At 36.0% G+C, this 21,818-nt stretch overlaps 1 non-coding gene across 1 annotated transcript; it reads left to right on the top strand.

The window, feature by feature from the left end:
• The first annotated feature begins 6,315 nt into the window (after positions 1–6,315).
• Positions 6,316–6,422, top strand: LOC121204027 (small nucleolar RNA R71). The gene has a single exon (XR_005898955.1). It is a non-coding gene; the product is annotated as a small nucleolar RNA R71 (small nucleolar RNA).
• Positions 6,423–21,818: the final 15,396 nt, after the last annotated feature.

Below are 21,818 nucleotides of genomic sequence, written 5' to 3' on the forward strand. Positions count from 1 at the left end.
TTTTCATCCAAATAACATGAACAACAACCATATTTCTCTTCTACTTCCTACCATGGCCGAATGCATCAAGACACCATACCATTTCAATTTTGGTCATGGGTTAAACAAAGAACTTAATGTCTAACTCAAAAATGCTAAAAAGAAAATCCAAGAGTCATCAATCCACCATCACATGTATCATTACAAAGCTTCACATTTAGCATGCAAATGACATCAACACAAATCCACCTTAGCCGAAACTTAACTCATCTTCATGCCTCATCACCACAACATCAAACACCAACCAAGAAGACAACACCCATGGCCGAATATCATCTCCATTACATAGCAAAGATTTAAAACATGGGCTAGGTAGAACTCAAGCTAACAACTAAAAACATGCATGAATCTCATGGAACAACATCAAACATACCTCCTCCTAAACACCAACCAACCGAACATGAAGCAAGAAAATCCTCTTCTTCTTCCTTCCTCAAATCACGGCAATGGAGGAGTAGCCTAGCTCATTTTTTTCTTTTTCTCTTTCTCCTCCTACTAACCACTATTATTTTATTTCCCATGCTCCTTATTTTATCATTCCTCCCATAAAACACTAACATAACATGTTTATGACATGTTTTACCCATCACATTTTGTCCACCCTCATTGTCATGGCCGGCCACTACCAATTAAGTGGGGAAATTGACATGCAAGTCCACCCTTTTGATTACATGCACTAATAGATCCTTATAGATTAACCTATCACATTTCAAAAGTGTCACACATAAGTCCTATTAACTAAATTCACATGCAATTAACTAAATCGAAGCTTAAAACTTTCACACATTCATATTCACATATTTTAGACAATAATTATCATATTCAAATAATTTGGTGACTCGGTTTAGCGGTCTCGAAACCGCTTTCCGACTAGGGTCACTTTAGGGCTGTCACAAACACACATTTTTCATCTATTTCAATTTAGTCCTAAATGTCAAATTAAACACCCAATCGATAAAATTTTGCAACGAAATTTTCACACAATTATGCAATCATAATATAAACACTAAAACTAAATCAAAATAATTTTTTTCAGCCTTGGATTCGTGGTTTCAAAACCACTATTCCGTTTTGGCCCTAAATCGGGCTGTTACAAGCTATCCCAATGGCTAGTTACAATTAAAACATATATATGCCAACATTGGCCAAACTATCCTATACATGCCATTATAACCAAGTTTTAGTATATTACATATACCAAAAAGTTTGAGAGATAGTGTGATGTAGCTCCGACCTGCTTCCAACGTTTACGAGCCTCTGAATACTATAAAACAGATGAAACAAAACCAAGTAAGCATTTAATGCTTAGTAAGTTCGTATAACGAGAAATTAACTTACCATTGATTTACATTAAAAGTAAGCATACAAAATACATTCAACAATTTGGCCAATAGCCTAAACATATAACTTCATCAAACATGTTAGTCATGATTACATATGTATATCAAGAAACATATATGAACTCATTAAATATCAAACTTCTATGTACATAAACTTTTCACATCTTGTGTTCATATATCAATTTCATGTAATTCAAGTATTTTTGGGTAATGGTTCACTTCAATTTCATGTAGTCTCATGTCAGAGCTTGGCCCATTGAATCATTTGAAATATCGATGGATATATGGGTAGTACACTTGAAGTGTACAAATATTTAGCCTATCAATTCATATTCGGGAATGCTCATTCGAGCACATAAACAGGAAGCTCTTTCGAGCCATATAACGGGAAGCTCCAGGGAGCCATTAACGGGAAGCTCACACAAGCATACATCGGGAAGGTTCAAGCAAGCCAATATTAGGAAGCTCCGGAGAGCCATTAATCGGAAAGCTCACAAAGAGCCTTTATCAGGAAACTCACAAAATGCCATGTATCGGGACGCTCATAAGAGTTACGGTGTGTCCACAACACATCTAGGATTACAACCAAATCGAGATGCTCAGAAGAGCTATTAACGAGAAGCTTGAAAGAACCATTTAACAAAAAGCTCATAAGAGCTAATAACTGGACACTCTTTCGAGCTATGGTGTATCCGCAACACATGCAAGAATACAACTAATCAGGAACCCTGTATCCGTCGAATTTCATTTGTTCAAACAGAATTTAATACTTGTCGGATCTACATGGATATTTGCTCAATACTTTTACATAGAAATTATACATTTCACACATAAAAATATTCAATTTCAATCATTTAATTACACAAATAGTTACACGAACTTACCTCAACAATATTCGTGTATGCAAAATCTACTAATCCGAGACCTTTTCTTTTCCTTGATCTAACTCCATATTTGATCTATCCAGAAAAGAAGCAAAAATTGAAAAACCAACCTAAACCCTCTTAAATGTCTATTTTAGAACTAAAAATGATGATGAAAATGTCTAGAATCCTTTAATTTTCCATTTGTTTCATTAAATTTGGCAAAATTTACAATTTTGCCCTAATTTCACATCATTTTGTCATTTTTTTAAGCGTATGTCGCCTTAGCCATTTACTTTAGGCATATTTATGCCCAAAGTCCTTCCTTATTTACTATTTAAGCTATTTAATCATTATTTCTTTTAATTAGCAAGTTTAGCAACTTTTTCAATCTAGTCTTTTTTAACAAATTAGACATGTAATCGGTGAAATTTCTTAACGAAATTTTCATACGGCATTCCTATCATACCATAGGCTATAAAATAATATTAAAAAAAATTCTTCCAAACTTAGATTTGTGGTCTTGAAATCACTATTCTGATTTCACTGAAAACGGGCTGTTACAACTCTTCCCCTTAAAAAATTTTCTTCTTCGAAAATATTACTAGTAAAGAGGTTTGGATATTGTTTCCTCATTGTTTCCTCTGGTTCCCAGGTAGCCTCTTCTATATCATGTCATTTCCAGAGAAATTTTACTAAAGCTACCTTTTTATTTCTCAGCTCTTTCGTATCACGTGCCAAAAGTTTGATTGGTTCCTCACTGTAAGTTACGTCAGGCTGAATCTCAATATCTATCAGAGAAATAACATGTGAAGGATCCGAACGATACCGTCGTAACATAGACACATGAAATACAACATAGACACATGAAATACATTGTGAAAATTTTCAAGTTCTGGCAATAACACCAATCAGTATGCAACAGGTCCGATTCTCTCAATGATTTCATATGGCTCGATAAATTATGGACTCAGTTTTCTTTTACAACCAAATCGAAGAACTTTATTCCAAGGCGACACTTTCAAGAATACCTTTTCGCCAACTTGGAATTCTATCTCTTTTCGTTTAAGATCTGCATAAGATTTTTGACAATCAAAGGATGCTTTTAAGCTATCCCAAATAGCTTTTACCTTTTCTTCAGTCTTACGGATCAAACCAACTCTGTGTATCTTTTTCTCACTAAGCTCAGTCCAATATAACGAAGTTCTACATTTAAGACCATACGGAGCCTCGTACGATGCAATTTTAATGATTGAATGATAGCTACTATTATATACAAATTCAACTAAAGGCAAATACTTTTCTCAATTGCCTTCAAATTCCAGAATACAACACCGAAACATATCTTCTAAAATTTGTATCACATGTTCGGATTGACCATCAGTCTGAGGGTGGAATGCGGTACTAAAATGTAACTACATACCCAGAGTTTCTTGCAACTTGTTCCAGAATCGGGATGTGAACCGTGGATCTCTGTCTGGAAAAATGGATATTGGCACTCCATGTAGCCTGACATATCAGAAACATATAATTTAGCCAATTTGTCAAGTGAGAAATCTATACGTACCGGAATAAAGTGTACAGACTTCGTTAAACGGTCAACGATTACCCAAATAGCATCTTTCTTTTTCAGAGATAGGGGTAACCCCGATACAAAGTCCATAGTAACTCTTTCCCATTTCCATTCTGGTATCGCTACTGGTTGTAGCAAACTCGAAGGTACTTGATGTTCAGTTTTAACTTGCTGACATATCAAACATCTAGATACAAATTCAGAAATATCACGTTTCATTCTCGGCCACCAGTACATCTTTTTTCAAATCATTGTACATTTTATTACTCCTCAGATGAACATATATAGTACCATTATAAGCTTTGTGCAAAATCTTCTATATAAGCTCTAAATTTCTCGATACACATATTCTGCCTCTGTACAACAGGCAATCATTGGGTCCAATCTGAAATTTTGACTCGCAGGTTGATTCACATTGTACCCGTTTAGCTTGTAACTCCTCATTATTTTTTTGAGCCTCGCAAATTTGCTGCAGAAATTTTAGTTTAGCTTTTAGCTCAATTATGATTGAACCATCATCAGACAATGAAAACCGGGTATTCATTACTCACAAAACAAACAGAGACTTTCTGCTCAGAGCATCTGCAACCACATTTGCTTTTCCCGGATGATAATCAATAACCAGATCATAATCTCTTAACAATTCAAGCCATTTCTATTGTCTCAGATTCAAATCTTTTTGCGACATCAAGTACATTTTTCACCGAACAAATAATGTCACAAATTTTTAGAGCAAAGACAATAGCTGCCAATTCTAAATCATGTATCGGGTAATTCTTTTCATGTGGTTTTTGGTACGATGTAAATGTGTAAGTTACACAATCGCAACAAGTAATAAAGTGACAAGTAAATGTCGAGTTATTTTACCCACAAGGACTTTGAAAAGGATTATTTATGAATGCAATTTAAAAAACTTTAGTGAAGAAAAATATTTTGTTTTAAAAAGGGTGATTAAGAAAAATAAGATAAATTTAAAACACTTCTTTGTCTGCTTCAAAATCTAGGATAACAAAATCAGTAAGGAAGATAAATTTTTCTACACGTACCAATACATCCTCGATTTTTCCTTCTAGATGTGCTAAAGATCGATCTAGTAATTGAAGTGTAACCGTAGTTTGTCTAACTTCACCTATCCCCAACTTCCTAAATATTGACATAGGCATCAAGTTAATACTCGCACCTAAGTCACAAAATGCCTTACCACAATACGTTGCTCTAATTTTGCAAGGTATGGTAAAACATCCAAGATCCTTCAACTTTGAGGGTAATTTTTCTTGAAAATATGCACTGCATTCCTTCATCAGAATTACCATATCAAATTCTCCAAGTCTTCTTTTTTTGGACAGGATATCCTTCATGAATTTGACATAGTTCGGCATTTGCTCAAGTGCTTCAACTAACGGGATGTTGATATGAAGTTTCTTGAGTACGTCTAGGAACTTCTTGAATTGAATCTCCTGCTTCTACTTTTGAAGTCTTTAAGGGTAGGGTGGTGGTGGTTTCTTTACTAGAACTGGTTGATTCATCTTATATGGCAATTCTGCATCTAATGGAGTTGTTATTTGATCAGAATTAGCTGGTTCTGAAATTACCTTGTCAGGTTTTATAGATTTTGGTTCTTGTGAAATTGGAATTTCAACGCTCTGAATCTTGAGCACCAGATTCCTATTTTTCAGCTTTGATGGTGTTGGGCTCTACTGTCTTTCCACTCCTCAATGTCAACACTTTGCAATGCTCCTTCCCCGGATTCCTTGGATTCTCCGTATCACTAGGTAAAGCACCAGGTGGTAGGTTCCTGAGTTCAGTTTTAAGCTGACCCATTTGGTTTTCTAGGTTTTTCAATGTAGCTGCTTGGCTCTAGATTAAGGCATCATTCTTGGCCATGTATGCATTCAACAGATTTTCTAAGCTATTCGATGGGTCAGCTTGGGCTGGTTTCTGAACTTGTTGGGAAAAGCTAGGCGGCTAGGTTGGTCTAAGTTGGACGTAAGTGTTACTGGTTCCAACCCCTTGGTTACTTCAGGAAAAATTAGGGTGATTTTGCCACGATGGGTTATAAAAATTGGGTTGCAGTTCTTGCCTTCCTCGATTTTGGTTCTGGTGACCTATGTAGTATATGGATTCTGGGTTTGATGGACATTCTTTGAACAAATGTCCTTTCCCATAGTAAACACAGGCTATATTTTCAATTTGGGTTGATGGTTGTGCTGTAAAACTATTAGACCCATTAGTAGTAAGATTTTTTAACATTGAAGATATTGATGATACTTGAGATGCGAGTGAAGTAAGAGCGTCTACTTCATGTATTCCAGCAACTCGTCTTTTTGACACTGCTCGATTGGTTGGCCATTGATAATTGGTGCTAGCAATCCTCTCAATGATTTCATAAGCCTCATTATAAGACTTAGAAAGGAGAGCACCGTTAGCAGAAGTGTCCACTACCATCCTTGTGTGAGCATTGAGACCATTATAAAATGTCTCAAGTTGGATGCAATGTGGGATTCCATGATAAGGGCACTTTCGTAATAACTCTTTGTATCTTTCCCATGCCTCATACAAGGACTCATCATCCATTTGTTAGAAGGCAGTGATCTCGTTCCTCAACTTAGCATTCTTGCTAAGTGGGAAATACTTCATAAGGAATCTTTCTGCAAACTCTTGCCATGTGAAAATTGAGTTCGATGGCAATGAGTTCAACCAGGCTCGAGCTCTGTCCCTCAGTGAATATGGGAGAAACTTCAATTGTAATGCATCTTCGGGTGCTCCGGTTAACTTTAAAGAATCACTCACCTCTGTAAATAGTCTTAAGTGTAGGTGAGGATCTTTAGTAGACATTCCACTAAATTGGCCCACTGTCTGAAGCATCTGGAACATGACTGGCTTCAGCTCGAACTGTTGTGCCTCAATTTCTGTTCTTCTAATACCCGGACTAATATCACTAAATACTAGCACGACATATTGTCTTAAAGCTCTATCCCTATCATCAGCAATAAGGATAGGATTTTGAACAGGGTTTGCTCCATTTCCTTGGATCGGATTTTCGAAGTTCATTTCTTTGGTCCTTCTCTGATTTGCTTGTCTTCTTCACTGTCGAAAAGTTCGTTCTATCTCATGGTCTACAGGGAGTAGGTCAATAATTCGGTCAATACTCATAAACACTTGAAATAATCACAGAAAATTAATTAAATTAAAAATTAAATAGGAAAAATAAACTAAAATGTAGAACTAACAAACTCACAAATAATGACTTTTTAAAACAGTCCTCGGTAACGGAGCCAAAAACTTGGAACGAAGGAAATGTGCAAGTGTACACAATCGCAACAAGTAATAAAGTGACAAGTAAATGTCGAGTTATCGTACCTACAGGGACTGTGAAAAGGATTATTTATGAATGCAATTTAAAACATTTTGATGAAGAAAAATATTTTTTAAAAAAAAGGGTGATTAAGAAAAATAAGATTTTAAACTAAATAACTAAAGAAATAAATCTCAAATGCACGATTTCAAAATATGATTTCATCAAGATGACATAATTGTGTTGATTTAATTACATTTCTTTAACTTAGAATTATTAAACTCATGCTTATGTTGTTACAAATAAATTCACGGCAACTCGATAATTTGATAACTTATGAACATATTCACCTACACAAATCCATTCATCTCTTAACATATCCCTATGTTAATTCAAACGATTAAACAGATTTTAATAAGCAAACATGTTATGGCACATACATACTCATTAAATTGAACTAATCTCTTGCATATTCCTATGTCAATTCAAATGATTAATAAAATCTAAAGAGCATATAAAGGACTACGTGAGGTAACAATGTATCCTTACCTTGAAATAGTTTAATCACAATAATCTTGCAAGTTATGCAAGGTAAGTGTATCGCCAGATACATTGCTAATTTAACCTTTAACTATCTTAGAAGAATAAACATGCACTGATTAAATATTGTGTCCATTAATTACAATTTCAATCCGTTTAAATAATTAATTCATTAGCTACCTTACAATTGTAATGCAAGAATAACTTAGGCATGATTTTACTTAATCAAGCATTTTACCTAGGCCTATAATAGCATAAACACGATTTTAATAATTTAAGCAGATGAAATGTAATCAAACCAACATGAACTAAATTCAAGCTAAGCTGATTAAATTAACCATTCCAACAACATAAATATTCATAGATATGTTTATTATAACAACAACAAAAATTAAAGAGATAGGGAACAAGAATCAAATCTGGTGGTTCTCCGTGGCTTGACTAGTTTGCTCTGTTTTCATTCTCTATTGTTCTCAGTGATCAAGGCTACTATTAAAACTTAAATGTTGCTCCAAAATGGCTTAAGAATAACCCTTTCCCAAGGGAGAAATCGGCACAAGAGCAAGGGACTTGAAATGGAAAAATGGGAGGAGAAAGTTAGAGAGGAGAGAAGAGATGTGAATGAATTGAGGTGTGCTTTGAATGATCAGCCAAGGGGGGTTTTTATAGCTGAATGTGGCAGCTAAAATTTGCTAAAAATATTAGCCAAAGAGCCACCCCTTGGCCGGCCATCTATGTGGCAAAGTTGATGGCTTCAACTTTGCTAAATATGGCTTGGGGCAAATCCATAAAGCCACCAATTGGGAAGGGACTTGAATGCAAATTTGACAAGTCTTCAAGGGCTTCTTTGCAAGATTAATTAATCAGCTAATAAGTTGATCTGGGTTAGAATATGGATGGTTTAGGGCTGCTCAATCCTTGGCCAGTTCAGTTCAATCGGTTTGGTTCAACTGGAGCACTTTTTTCATAATTAATTAATAATAATTTATTTAGCCCAAATTAAATTGGGTATACATTAAAATTAATTATATTATGAATTAATATAGATAATTGGACCGTCTTAGGTGGAAATTAATTCACCTCGATACTTCAAATTGCTTCTCGGTTTTGTGCTTTTGGCAGTGTCTGCCAAGCATTTTTTTGCCCTTTTTGCAAATCTGTTGAAAATAATCAAAATTCATCAAAAATTATAAAATTAAATAAATTTTGACATGTCCATATTTTAAGTGCACTTTAATTATTTTATAAAAATTAATTATTTTTCGACAAGAATTCAACCGAATTCGCATGAATTTAAGTTAAAAAGGGTATGAAAAACTGTGTAAATTTTTGTGTTTCCACATAGCAAACTTAATTCATTGCTCGTCTCGAGTAATGCACAAATTATAAAAAGATCAGAAACACCTTTGAAAAATTCATTCAGAAAAACAATTTTCCCAAAATTATGAATTTAATATACTTGTGCTCAAAGACAAGAAATTTGATAGTTATGCTACTTAAGTATACATATCGTTCAAATTAATCTCAGCAACTATTATGATAGCAAAAATTAGACTAAGCGCTTCCTAATAAAGTCATGTTAAACCTTACCAATGTGATTTTATTCCCTTTATTCAAGATTAAGGTACAATCATTAAGTTTAACTTATGTCTTCATATGTTGTACGTAGCAATTTCTCTCCACTAATGTAGGTAGCATTGGAACTTTTGAATGAATAGGTCTTTAACAAGGTTGTAACGTGGTTGGGCTTAAGGGTAGGTAAAAGATAGATAAATTTAGGCTTTTAAACCTTAGACTCAGCTTGCATTCGACTTTCAAAATAATTACCTTCAATACATCAACTTTATTTACTTTCACATGCTCTTTTGCACATATTATTTTAAGAACTCATGTTCTCTTCTTTTTTTTTTTTTTATAAATCGAGCATTTTGCTGAATGTACTACAATTTTAGAGAACTCGATACTTCTTTTCTTCTTTTCAACTCCCCCAAACTTATTTTAAAGAATACTTCGAATAGTACTGAGTCTAGTGTTTGAGTCAATTTTAAGATAGTTAAGAGAGAAATGATGGCTAAATTTGCAAGGGTTCAAATAAAATTAGGCCATATAGTCTCAAAGTTGGGTTTTAAAGGATAAAAATTTCATCATGGTTGGCTTGAAAGGCTCAAACAGTCCAACAAAAGTTGCCTAAATCATTTTCAATGTTCCATGCTTCCTAGGATTTCGCCTCAAGAAACTGCTAAGTCAATTCTAAAGACTTAAACTTTCATGCACGCCTAACTTTCGTAAGGAACAAAAAAATTATGGTACAATTTGCAAGCTTTATTAGAAATACATTCTTATCATTATTAAGCTAACATAATAATTTATTGAAATAATAGAACTTTATTTATACTGAAGTTTAACATACTTAACAAAATTTCAAATTATTGAACAAAATATACCCTAATCATAATTAAAAGAAAAATTTTATTCTGAGCGGAAATAATTCAAATTCAATTTTTTGGTCCCCCTACTTAAGATGAACAATGTCCTCATTGTGTAAAGTGAATAGATACTATACACCAGGTAGGATTCTAGAAAAGATGAGGCGAGTCAAATTGATTGCTTAAGTACCAAGCTCTCTCTAGATCCAATCCTAGACATGTATATACCTATTGCCACACTTTATACTTTGTGACTTGTTCAAATTTTATTTATGATTTTCCTCTCTTATTCTGCAAAAATAAAAATTCCTAATTAAACCTAATCCTAACATGATCTAAGAACAAAAATAAAATAAGGTCAAGATCCCCCTTTTTTTTATTCTCAGACTCTTCCGAATTTGACTTATCTTTTGCTCCATCATTATTGCCTTTGCATGAATTGCTTGACTCCTTCTTCGATAATGGACTCCATGGTTCAAATATAAAATTTGAAATTCAGGCACAAAAATAAAGGGTCATTGAAAATTTTCTTAAGAGCACTTCTCATCGAGTCAACCATTATTTTTTAGTATCTCCAGTAACCTTGTTGCTGCCATTGCATATGCTGCATTATGTCCATCAACTTTGACAGCTCATCTCAAAGATATGGGCTAGGCGGTTGAGCTCTGAACGTTGAGGTTTCATCATCAGGTTCAACTTCTGGTTCCAGTGGTTCCACCTTATCAGGGACTTCAACCGATTGCATTAGTTCGATCTCTGTGGGATCTTCTTCCTCTTATTTGGGATCCTCACTTTTTTCAATTCGCTACTGTAGAAAAGAATCTTCAGCTATTCGGTAGAGGTCCCAATCTATGATTGTGCCCTGGCTATAGCCTGTGTTCTTTACGTTTGCAAGAATTTTAGCTTTCAAGCACAAAATTATTATCGTAAAGGGAAAGTAGGATGGGCCAGAACACCTAACGGAATAATTCTGCATCTCTCTCGGGATGATTTTTCCCACATCAATGGTCTTTCCAGTTAAAATTGAGTATAATAAGACCATTACTCTATTGAAATTATAGTCCCATGTGAGCTAGGCATAAGGCTGAAACGGATGAAATAGAACTATACCTTCGCGAGTGGTGTCAGATATTCTCTTCGACAAGTGTGGATTTCTTACTTTGACACAATCCACTTAGAACGTGGAACTGTAAGTTCCTCAAGAATTTCTTGCAAATTTTCAGGCTTTATATTGCTCATCAAGGAAGAATAATCATCATTTTTGAATTCAGGCAAGTCAAAGAACTCATTAATAGCATTTGAAGTTATTGGTACCCTTATTCTGCAAACTGGAACTTTTGTCAACTTGCTTGAGGTTAAATTCGCATAGGACTCACAAACTAGTTGCTCATCCACACTAGGTCTCTTCTCACAAAACAACTCCCAATTGAGGGTTTCAACAACTTGACGAATATGTGCCATAACATCTTTGTAGCTGCTCTCTTTCAATGTAAAGCCTTTCTCTGGATGCATCTATTGATTTTTGAAGATACTCTCGTATCTTGCTTTGGCTTTTTCATAATGGAACTTGTTTTGTGTTTCATTAATTTGGGCGTAGGCACGAGTTCTCTTACGAGGCATGATTAACCCGAACATAAGATGGAAACAACTATTTTCTCAAAAATTTAATTAATATAAAATTTTAATAATTCAATAAATTGAAAAATTAATTATTAGAATAAAATTAAATTTTAAGAGAAAATTTAGTCTTACCACCTTTTTTGTAAAGATTAAAAACTCTTAAAGAAAATAATTATGAAACAAAAGAGGTTAATTTATGGTAGGTTGGAGGGTTTCTGTAACACCCCCTGCCCGTATCTGACGTCGGGATAAGGTTAGAGGTGTCACCAGACTTAACTCAAGCATACGCATGTAAAACTGGGTCATAAAGTTTTGATCAATTTAAAACTTTTCATTTCATACTCAATCTGTCCCTTAATAGGACTTACGAGACCCAAAACATACATTCGAGATGATTTAAGTTTAAATTGAAAACTTAAGAAAAACTTGGAAAAGTTCATGCCTTAGGGTTCCACACGCCCGTGTGACTCGAGACAAGCCCATGCCCTTAGCCCGTGTGCAACACTGACTTTAGGGCACGGCCATGACACACGCCCGTGTGGCCTACCCGTGGACAATACTGACTTAAAATTTAAGTGCAGGGGACACACGACCATAACACACACCCATGGGGGTGAGCCGTGTGTCACACACGGCCTAGACACACGCCCGTGTGTCTTGTCCGTGTGGACAAACTAGGCTATCTTCCAAGCCATTTTGCACAACCTACACAAGATCATTCCAATATACTAATTCCATCCTAAAAGACATTAATTCATTCATAGAAGGAACATCATATACATTTACCAAAATAAATAATAGCCATTATCTAGGCTTAATACAAAATGAAGGGCTTTTATCTTAAGCCAATATACATAAACAATTTCTCAATAATACAACTTCCTAGTCTAGCCCTGTACATGCCATAATAAAAAATATAAATCCAACTATACCGAGTATTACGGCTGATAGTGTGATCGATATCTCTGATTTCAATGGATCATTGAGAAATTTGGCAGTACTAAAAGAAAAGAGAAATGAAAGAAAGTAAGCATAAAGCTTAGTAAGTTGCATATAAATAAATATACAACAGCAGTTTCACCATTTATCATCATGCTCATAGCTCAAATTTAAGCATAACTTGACTTACTCATTACCGTTCACTCAAGTCACATTTTCTAATTGAGATCATTACACATGTATACCAAAATAGGTACCTGTAACACTCAAAACATTGTCATACTTTCTTTATTAAATCTCTTTCTTAACTCCTAAAGTTGAACCTTTTGGAATACTACCGGATATTCTATAAGCCTCAAACATGGGTTAAGTTGCTGATGCCATGTCCCAGACATGGTCTTACACTGGCTATCTTCATCGAGGCCGATGCCATGTTCCAAACATGGTCTTACACTAGCTTTCGTGTATAAGTGCTGATGCATGTCCCAGACATGTCTAACACTAGCACGAAGCTTAGCCGATGCATGTCCTAGACACATCTTACACTGGCTACCATCATTGAGGCCGATGTATGTCCCAGACATGTCATACATTGGCACTCATTTCTATGCTGATGCCATGTCCCAGACATGGTCTTACACTAGCTATCGTAATATAGCTGATGCATGTCCTAGACATGTCTTACACTAGCCCTCGTCTCAATGCCGATGCCATGTCCCAGACATGGTCTTACACTGGCTCTCACATAACCCAATGTTATGGTATGAACATCTGGTTTGTTTCCTGGGGTTCTCACTGGATCTTTCTACTTTCTCAATCATAAATATGCATACACAGTTCAAGATCTAGAAATTCATGCTATATCAAAATCAATAACAATCGAATACAATCATTTAACAATATAGTTGTATTATTTACATACAACTTACCTCAGTTTACAAAAAGTACTTGACTAGACGGCTTAATCGAATTGCTTGGCTTTGTCCCAGTCCAGGCTCGGTTTTGGTAAATCTTGATCTATAATAGAAAAATGTACTCATTTAGTCATTAATTACAATTAGGCATTCATAATTTCACATCTTTGGTAAAATGACCATTTTGCCCCTAGGCCTTGGTAAAATGACCATTTTACCTATATATTCGAAAATCAATTTTTATCGAATTTCTTCGTATTTCAAGCCTAGATAAACTCTTTTTACTCTTATAGCAACCCCAAATCCTCACTATTTCATACACTTATTACCTATTTTGCAACTTATGCAAAATGGTTCCTTTCGGTGTTTTCAAGCTAACACCTTTTTCAAAAGTTGCTTATAACACAACTAGGACTCATATTCCTCCATAAAAACTCAGCATCTATCATAATTACATCCATGGAAAAATCCTAAACTCTTGACCATTTTGCAAGATATCACCCTCATTTGAAAGCTCATGCTTCAAGGGTCTCAAAAGTGTGAAAATCTTGAAGAAAACTCATTAAAATCACTTACTTGTGAGAGGAATAAGTTACTGAAAAATTTACGCTTTCAAACCCCCTTTCATGGCTGAAAATTTTGGTGGAAAGAGATGAGAAGAAAAGAAATTGACAACCTTTTTCTATTTTGTTTCTTTTTGGTTAAAATAACTACCAAACTTCTACCTACTTTTAAAATTTGTCTCCTCTATGTCTTATGGCCAGCTATGACATCAATTAAGGGCCTATTTGCCCACTAAAGACCCCTAATTTTGGTTTTTTAATAAAATAACACCTTTAGCTATCAAATTATGACTTTTGCACTTTATGCGATTTAGTCCTTTTTCACAATTGGGCTCACAATCATTAAGATTAACTCGTCAAAATTTTCAAACACTAATATAATCATGCTATAATCTCATAATTATAATAAAATAATTTTCCCAACTTCAGATTTGTGGTCCCGAGACCACTGTTCCAACTAGGCCCTAATTCGGGCTGTTACAGTTTCGGTTAAGGGACTTGGTGTAAGTGTGTTGTGCTGATGGGCTTGTGGCGATGAGCCTTGGCATGGGAAGTTATGCGGGATGTAGGCCGCAACACCAAGTAGGCAACAGTTTGGGTGCACGCAAGCTGAGGCTGGAGAGAGCGCGAGGTGCGCGGATCCTTGCGAGCAGGCCAGTCAAGTGGCGCCAAGGAGCAGGCGTATGGAGGAAGCAGGTACGCGTGGGGTGAGCTACTGGCTGACTAGTTGGGTGCTATTGTGGCTAGGGGCTTGCGGCACTTAGGGGGTTTGGTGCTTTGGAATTTTGAGTGATGAATTATGAAGAATGTGGTATTTATAATGAAGGGAATAGGACTTAAAGTAGAATTCTTAGAACAATTAAATTATTCTACGTTCTAATCCTAAATGAAGTTAACAACAATTAATAATTACTAAAATACATATTAAATTATTAATGCTATTAATTTATTTAAAAATAAAATAAACTAATCCTAATTCTACGCTAAATTGATAAAAAAATAATATATAAATTATAATAGATATAATCATATATTAAAGATTATCATCTTATTAAAAAAAACTTACCAAATAAAATATGATTAAATTAAAACTAATCCTAACTGATCGCGAGGTTTCGTGATAGGTTTTAAATATTTATAATTACTCGTTCTTGAACTAACTATTATCGTGATGTAGGCAAGTGTACCTATCGAACAGTAGTATAGTTTTAGCAAGACGGGATTGTCAAACCCAAAGGAACTAAAAGTACTAGTAATGTCTGTCTTTTTATTATCTAGCCTAAGAATAAAAGGGGTTTTATTTGTTTTAATTAACTAATTATCTAAACTAAGAACGCACAAAGAAAAGAATTGGGGAATTGCTTTTGTGAAAATCGATTGACTTGAGACAATACCTAGGGAAAAATCCACCTAGACTTTACTTGTTATTCTAGCTCTGAATCAGATGATTTATTCATTCAACTTGTTTCGTAGAGATCCCTAAGTTATGTTATTGTCCCTATTCAAGACTAATAACGTCTAATCCCTAGATTGAATAACTGAGACTTTTCTCTAATTAACACTCTAGGGTTGCATTAACTCGATCTATGGATCCCCTTATTAGGTTCCACCCTAATCTGGCAAAATCTTGTCACCCTATTTCTAGGTACGCAATCAACTCCACTTAATTATGACAAAAGTACTCTTAGACAGGGTCTATTCCTCCTCTGAATAAGAGCATGTCTTGCATCAGTATCATGGGATATCAAAACAAGAATTAAGAACACATAATTAAGAACAAGTTAAATATTTATCATACGATTCAAAAAATAATAACAAGATTCGTCTTAGGTTTCATTCCCCTTAGGTATTTAGGGGATTTAGTTCATAACTAAATAAGAAAACATCTCCGAAGAATAAAGAATACAAAACATAAAGAAAACCCAAAACTCCTGAAGGGAAACTGAGGAGAGATCTTCAGTCTTGATGATGAATCCGGCTTCTGAGATGGATCAATCAGCTTCCTTTGGGTAATTCCTTACCCCCTTATCCGTCTCTCTTTTTCTCCTCTTTTAGGGTGTATTTATAGGCTTTGGAATGCCTAAAAGCCCTCAAAAGTGTCCTTTTCCGAATTGGACTTAACTTGGGCTCGGCAGGGACACGCCCGTGTGCCACGCCCGTGTGCGATTACTTCAGGCAATGTTCGAGCCTGTTAGAATGGCATGAGCGTGTGCTATGCCCGTGTGAGTCGTGCTCCAATTCTGCCAGATTGACATGGCCGTGTGGTTTGCTCGTGTGAGGAGGCCCAGGCCGTGTTGATTTCATACTTTGGCTCATTTTCTCCGTTTTTGGCTCGTTTCTCGTTCCTTTCACTCTTCTATGCTCTCCTAAGTATAAAACATGAAATTAAAGCATTAGGAGCATTGAATTCACCAATTCTAATGAGAAATCATCCATAAAATGCATTACATATGGGGTAAAATTTTGTATAATTTACGGTTTATCAAATACCCCCACACTTAAGCATTTGCTTGTCCTCAAGCAAAATTCTCAACTCATAATCAAAATGATTTCTCCTCAACTTATAATTCTTATCGATAATTTCTCAAAATAATCCATAGGTAATCATACATTGAGAATTCAACTAAAAGAACATAAAAGTGTCAAGCATTCCAGGTTGAGTATTTAGTCATGCAAACTTAGGTGCTTCCCTTCGTCTAAGTAGTTACCTTTGGTTTAGAATATCATAGAGTTTCACATCCTCACTAAATGTTCACTCAAATCGCTCGAGGTGTTTAAGGACAATAAATGAAGCACTCAATAGTTAATAATGAAAACTCATTACCATAGGCTTGCATGAAAATCAAATCTACACCACTATAATTTAAGATGATATATCAATCAAAAGGTCTTTAGAAGGTTGTGATGAGGCTTGGTTATGGGTGTGGTCACAAGCTAAAAGAAAGGGTTAGAATCGAGATTGAATTGAAAAATTGCCTAACTAGAAAAAGAGTTAATCTTCACTTTCGTACAACGGAGCTTCTTTCAGAATATGAAATTACAGATATGCATACATAGTTTTTTTTTAAGAACAAATTACATAACATAGACTAGCTATTAAGAACAAGACATAACTAAACAATTTTTTCAATTCAAATCTCGAAAAAAATAGGGATTAATTTAGGGGATTTCAACAATAATGGGTTAAGGGTTAATATTAAGATTAATATAAGGAATGGCTTGTTAGGCTCAAGGGGGTTTACTTGGGGTTAATCGTGGAGGTAGGCTTTTCATGGCATGAGTGGGTTAATCCTAAGTTTTTTAATCATTTTGATATATCAAATCAAATGGTGTGGTCTCGACATGCATAATCAAGCAAGTTCTAGAATAACAGTTCAATACTGACGCACTCAAAGCGATAATAAAAGTGAGCATGAAAGGATGAATAGATTCTCAAAAGGCTCAAAAATCTCACAAAAATTATGGCTTTTTGATGTTTAGACTCGTGAATTCCAATTCAAAGTAATACCTAGACTTGGGGAAATAATCTATAATTTAAAATTCTTAAAAATCAACTTATCATGCTTAATTCTCTACTGTCTTAAATTTTAAATAATCAATGCATAAATCCCTATGTTTTAATTCAAGATATATCAATCAAAATCATAAATTAATTAAAATTTGTCCTAAATATGATATGAGAGTTTTTCAAGAGAACAAGATGATTATTCAGGGATTTTTCTGATAATGAAATAAATACCCCTCCACACTTAAGATGTACATTGCCCTCAATGTACAAAGATAGATGTTAGAGTATAAAAATAAGATAGGGAAAGAAGTGAAACTTCCTGTATGATGAATTTCTCGAACTTAGAGTTTTGGAGAGTGATCGGTTCGAGAGTAGAGGAGGATACTCCGGCGGTAGTAGAGGTTCATTAAGCCATAAGTCCTGCACCAAAAGAATATTATATCTGGTGGTAGCTATGGTCGTGGTCAAGCAGGACATGGTAGTCGTGGAGAACCTTTCCCGGTGGAGTTTTAGTTCCTATGTGATGATGAGCTTAAGAGCTCTATATAACTGTGATAAAATCATGAACTTTTTAGGGGATATTAGAAAGAATAAGTACTCGAAAAGAAATAATCGAAATTAATAATTAAAAATAAATTTATAAAATCTAACAATAATAAAAAATAGTTTCAATAAAAATTAAAAACAATAAATAAATATTTCTAAACATCTTCATCACTGGATGGTTCGCGAGGTGGGACTGACGATGAGATGTGGAGGTGCTGACAAATCTGCTGTAGAGTAGCATCAATGTTGTCAAATCATTGAAAACACTGCTACTCGAATCGGGTGAGGCGCTCAGAGATGTCAGCATATGAAGCTGCAGCATGAACTGGACGAGAGGGTGGTGGTGGCTGAGTCGGTGGGTCCTCGTGCTGTGGGGGGACATCATCAGGAATGTCCTCGTAGGCGTCCTTCTTGGTAGATTGGATGAGATGATACTGGTGAGGGTAGCTTCCTCGATGCCTCTCGATCATCCTCATGCTAAGCATGCTCGAGATACCTTGTGGAAACATCTGGCCGATGAGGGTGAGGGATGATTCTTAGGCTGCAGTATTGAGGAGCCCGAAGTGTCATTCCAGCCTAGTCACGTAGGGGCCAATGGAGATGACCCCCTTCTGATGCCGCTCTGTCTGATGCTGAATCGTAAGGGCGATGAAATAGGCAAGGTCAATGACGTGCCCTTGCGACATACACCATAGGAAGTAGACGTCGTGGGTGTTGGATACCAGTGCTCTCTCGCCTCCCTGTAATCGTGTTAGCTAAAATAGCGTGTAAGTACCTCAGGGATGGTGGGAAAACTGATGCCTTGGAGCGGCTAGGATTGTACGAGGCCATGCTAGGGGCAAAAGTGTGCCAGCACTTCAAGGGAGAGAAATGTATGTGGCGACTGAGAGCATGTAGTTCATTCTCCTCTCGAAACTCCTCCATATATAGACCTAGAGCAGCACCGAACTCTGGGACGCTTAGCTGGCGGATTAATCCGCCTAGGCGAAACTGGACCATGGCAGGATCATCATACCTTGTCATTACGGTCTGGAGATGGAACGTTGAGCATAGTTTCATCGTGAGCTTGCGGTATGTTGGCTCTATAATCCTGAAGAACAGCTCCCAAGGGTCGGTGGTTAGGAGAGTCCGAATCGTATTAGCCATCTGGACTTGTTCTACGGTAACCCAGTCGATGCAGCGGCCCGCAATTAAGGTCGGGCCCGAAGTATTTGGAACAGTTCTTCCTGGGGCCCTCGAGGAAACTATAGGAGAGGGTGATGAATTTTCGCGGTTGGGCCCACGGAATAGGACACTCCCTTCCTCTTCTTCGAAGTAGGTACGACAGTTTTCTTTCCTTTTGACGAAGACATGGTACCTGCGATTAGAATCATCAAGTTATTTTGATGAGTGGTCAAATAAAAGGAATACAATTTCCAATTAAAAAGCAGACTTTCAGCCACAACCAAACATAACTAATATAATAATTTCGTGACTTTGTCATTGCATGTAGTAATGGCATGTGTAAAAGAATGAAGCTTTCCTAGCAACATTAAATGTATAAAACATAATTGAACAATGCAAATTACATGAGAGATATTGGCATGGGAATATCATGAGAATGAGCATGGTAAAATCATGGGTATAAAGTTTCCTAATCACTTTATTTAACATGCAATGTATAATAACTAACTAAAAGTGCAAACTAAATGATAAAGTAATGAACAAAAATAGAAGATAGTTCAAAAGAAATAGAAATTATTGTAATAATAAGCATTATTAATCAGTAGAATAGAAGTGAAGAGAGTAAACAAACGCTAAAGGAGAGAGTTTGGGCATCAAAAACGAAGTTGAAGGCGTCACACGAGAGTGGCAAGGGGCCGTGTGGAGTTGCAGCGGCTAGGGTTAGGGTTTTTGAATGGGGAAGAAAGTGAATAGTGCAGGATATTTATAGGTTTTGAGGCACACGGCCGTGGCACAGGCCCGTGTTCCCCAATTTTAGCCCGTGTGATTCGCGAATTTCAAATTTGGTCGCGTCTGACATTTAGCACACGCCCTTGTTCTTCGGGCATGTAGGTTCACATGGCCGTGTCTAGCTTCGTTCACTTTTCCCACGCCTGTGTGTTTAAGCTCCACACCCGTGTTAATTTAACAGGTTCGGCCACGGGTGTTAGACATGGGCGTGCGAGCTTGAAGGGTGATCGTTTCGTCTCCCACACGAAGTGTAAGCTCACCTGTGCCAACATCAATAACTATTTTAACAATTGCTAAAAAGGGCCTCCCTAAAATCAAAGGGGTGTTATTATCCTCCTCTATGTCTAGAACAATGAAATCAAAGGGAAATATGAACTTATCTACTTTCACTAGTACATCTTCAATAGTACCCCTAGGAAATCTTATAGTTTTATCTGCCAATTGAATACTCATCCTAGTTTGTTTAGGTTTCCTAATACCTAGTTGCTTAAACATTTTGTAAGGCATGACATTAATACTAGCCCCTAAATCAACTAATGCATGACTTATATTTAAACTACCGATTAAGCAAGGGACTGTAAAACTCCCTAGATCTTTCAATTTGTGGGGTAGCTTATTCTGTAGAATAGCTGAGCAGACTGCATTTAGCTCCACATGCGACTCTTTGTCCAACCTCTGCTTATTTACTAAAAGCTCTTTTAAAAATTTCATTACATTTGGCATCTGCGACAAAGCTTCAATAAACGGTAAGTTAATATGTAATTTTTTCAAAAGTTTGAGGAATTTACCGAATTATTCGTCTGAACGGTCTTTCCTTGTCACGTTAGGGTATGGGACACGAGGTCTATATTCTTCATTTACCATTTTGTTATGACTTACCTCACTTTTACCTTTGCTCTCCACAATTTCTTTCATCAATTCTGGCTAAGGCGCAATGAATCCTTCCTTATCTTGAGTACTAATTGTGTTGAAGTGTTCCCTTGGATTAGGTTCAGTATTACTTGGTAAGCTACCTTGTGGTCGTTCGGAGATTAGTTTGGATAGCTGGCCTATCTGAGTCTCAAGTCCTTGGATCGATGCTTGTTGATTTTTAAGTGCTGTCTCGGTATTTTGGAAATGGGTTTCTGACACTGATATGAATTTTGAGAGCATCTCCTCAAGGTTTGGTTTCTTCTCTTGTTGATATGGTGGTTGTTGAAAACCCTGAGAATTTTGTGGCTTTTGATTCCCTTGACCACCCCAAGAGAAATTTGGGTGGTTCCTCCAACCTGCATTATAAGTATTACTGTATGGGTTATTTTGAGATCTAAATTTATTGTTACCCATATAGTTGACTTGTTCTTCTTCGGTTGTAGGATTGAAAGATTGATATTCTATATGCACACCTCCTCCACTTGAGTCACACCTTATTATTGGATGTACCTGCATAGAACCAAGTAAACCATCAATTTTTTTATTGAGAAATTCTACCTGATTTGACAGCATAATAACCGAGTCGATGTTATAAACGCCGGTTGTTTTCATTGGCTTTATCCTCATAACTTGCCACTGATAGTTATTCAGTGACATCTCCTCTATAAACTCATAGGCATCTTCCGGTGTTTTACTGTTGATGGTTCCGCCAGCAGCTGCGTCAACCATTTGCCGAGTCGAGGGATTCAGACTATTGTGGAATGTTTGTACTTGAAGCCAAAGCGGT

The sequence above is a fragment of the Gossypium hirsutum genome, chromosome A07, assembly GCF_007990345.1.
Source record: "Gossypium hirsutum isolate 1008001.06 chromosome A07, Gossypium_hirsutum_v2.1, whole genome shotgun sequence".
In the NCBI taxonomy this organism is placed as follows: domain Eukaryota; kingdom Viridiplantae; phylum Streptophyta; class Magnoliopsida; order Malvales; family Malvaceae; genus Gossypium; species Gossypium hirsutum.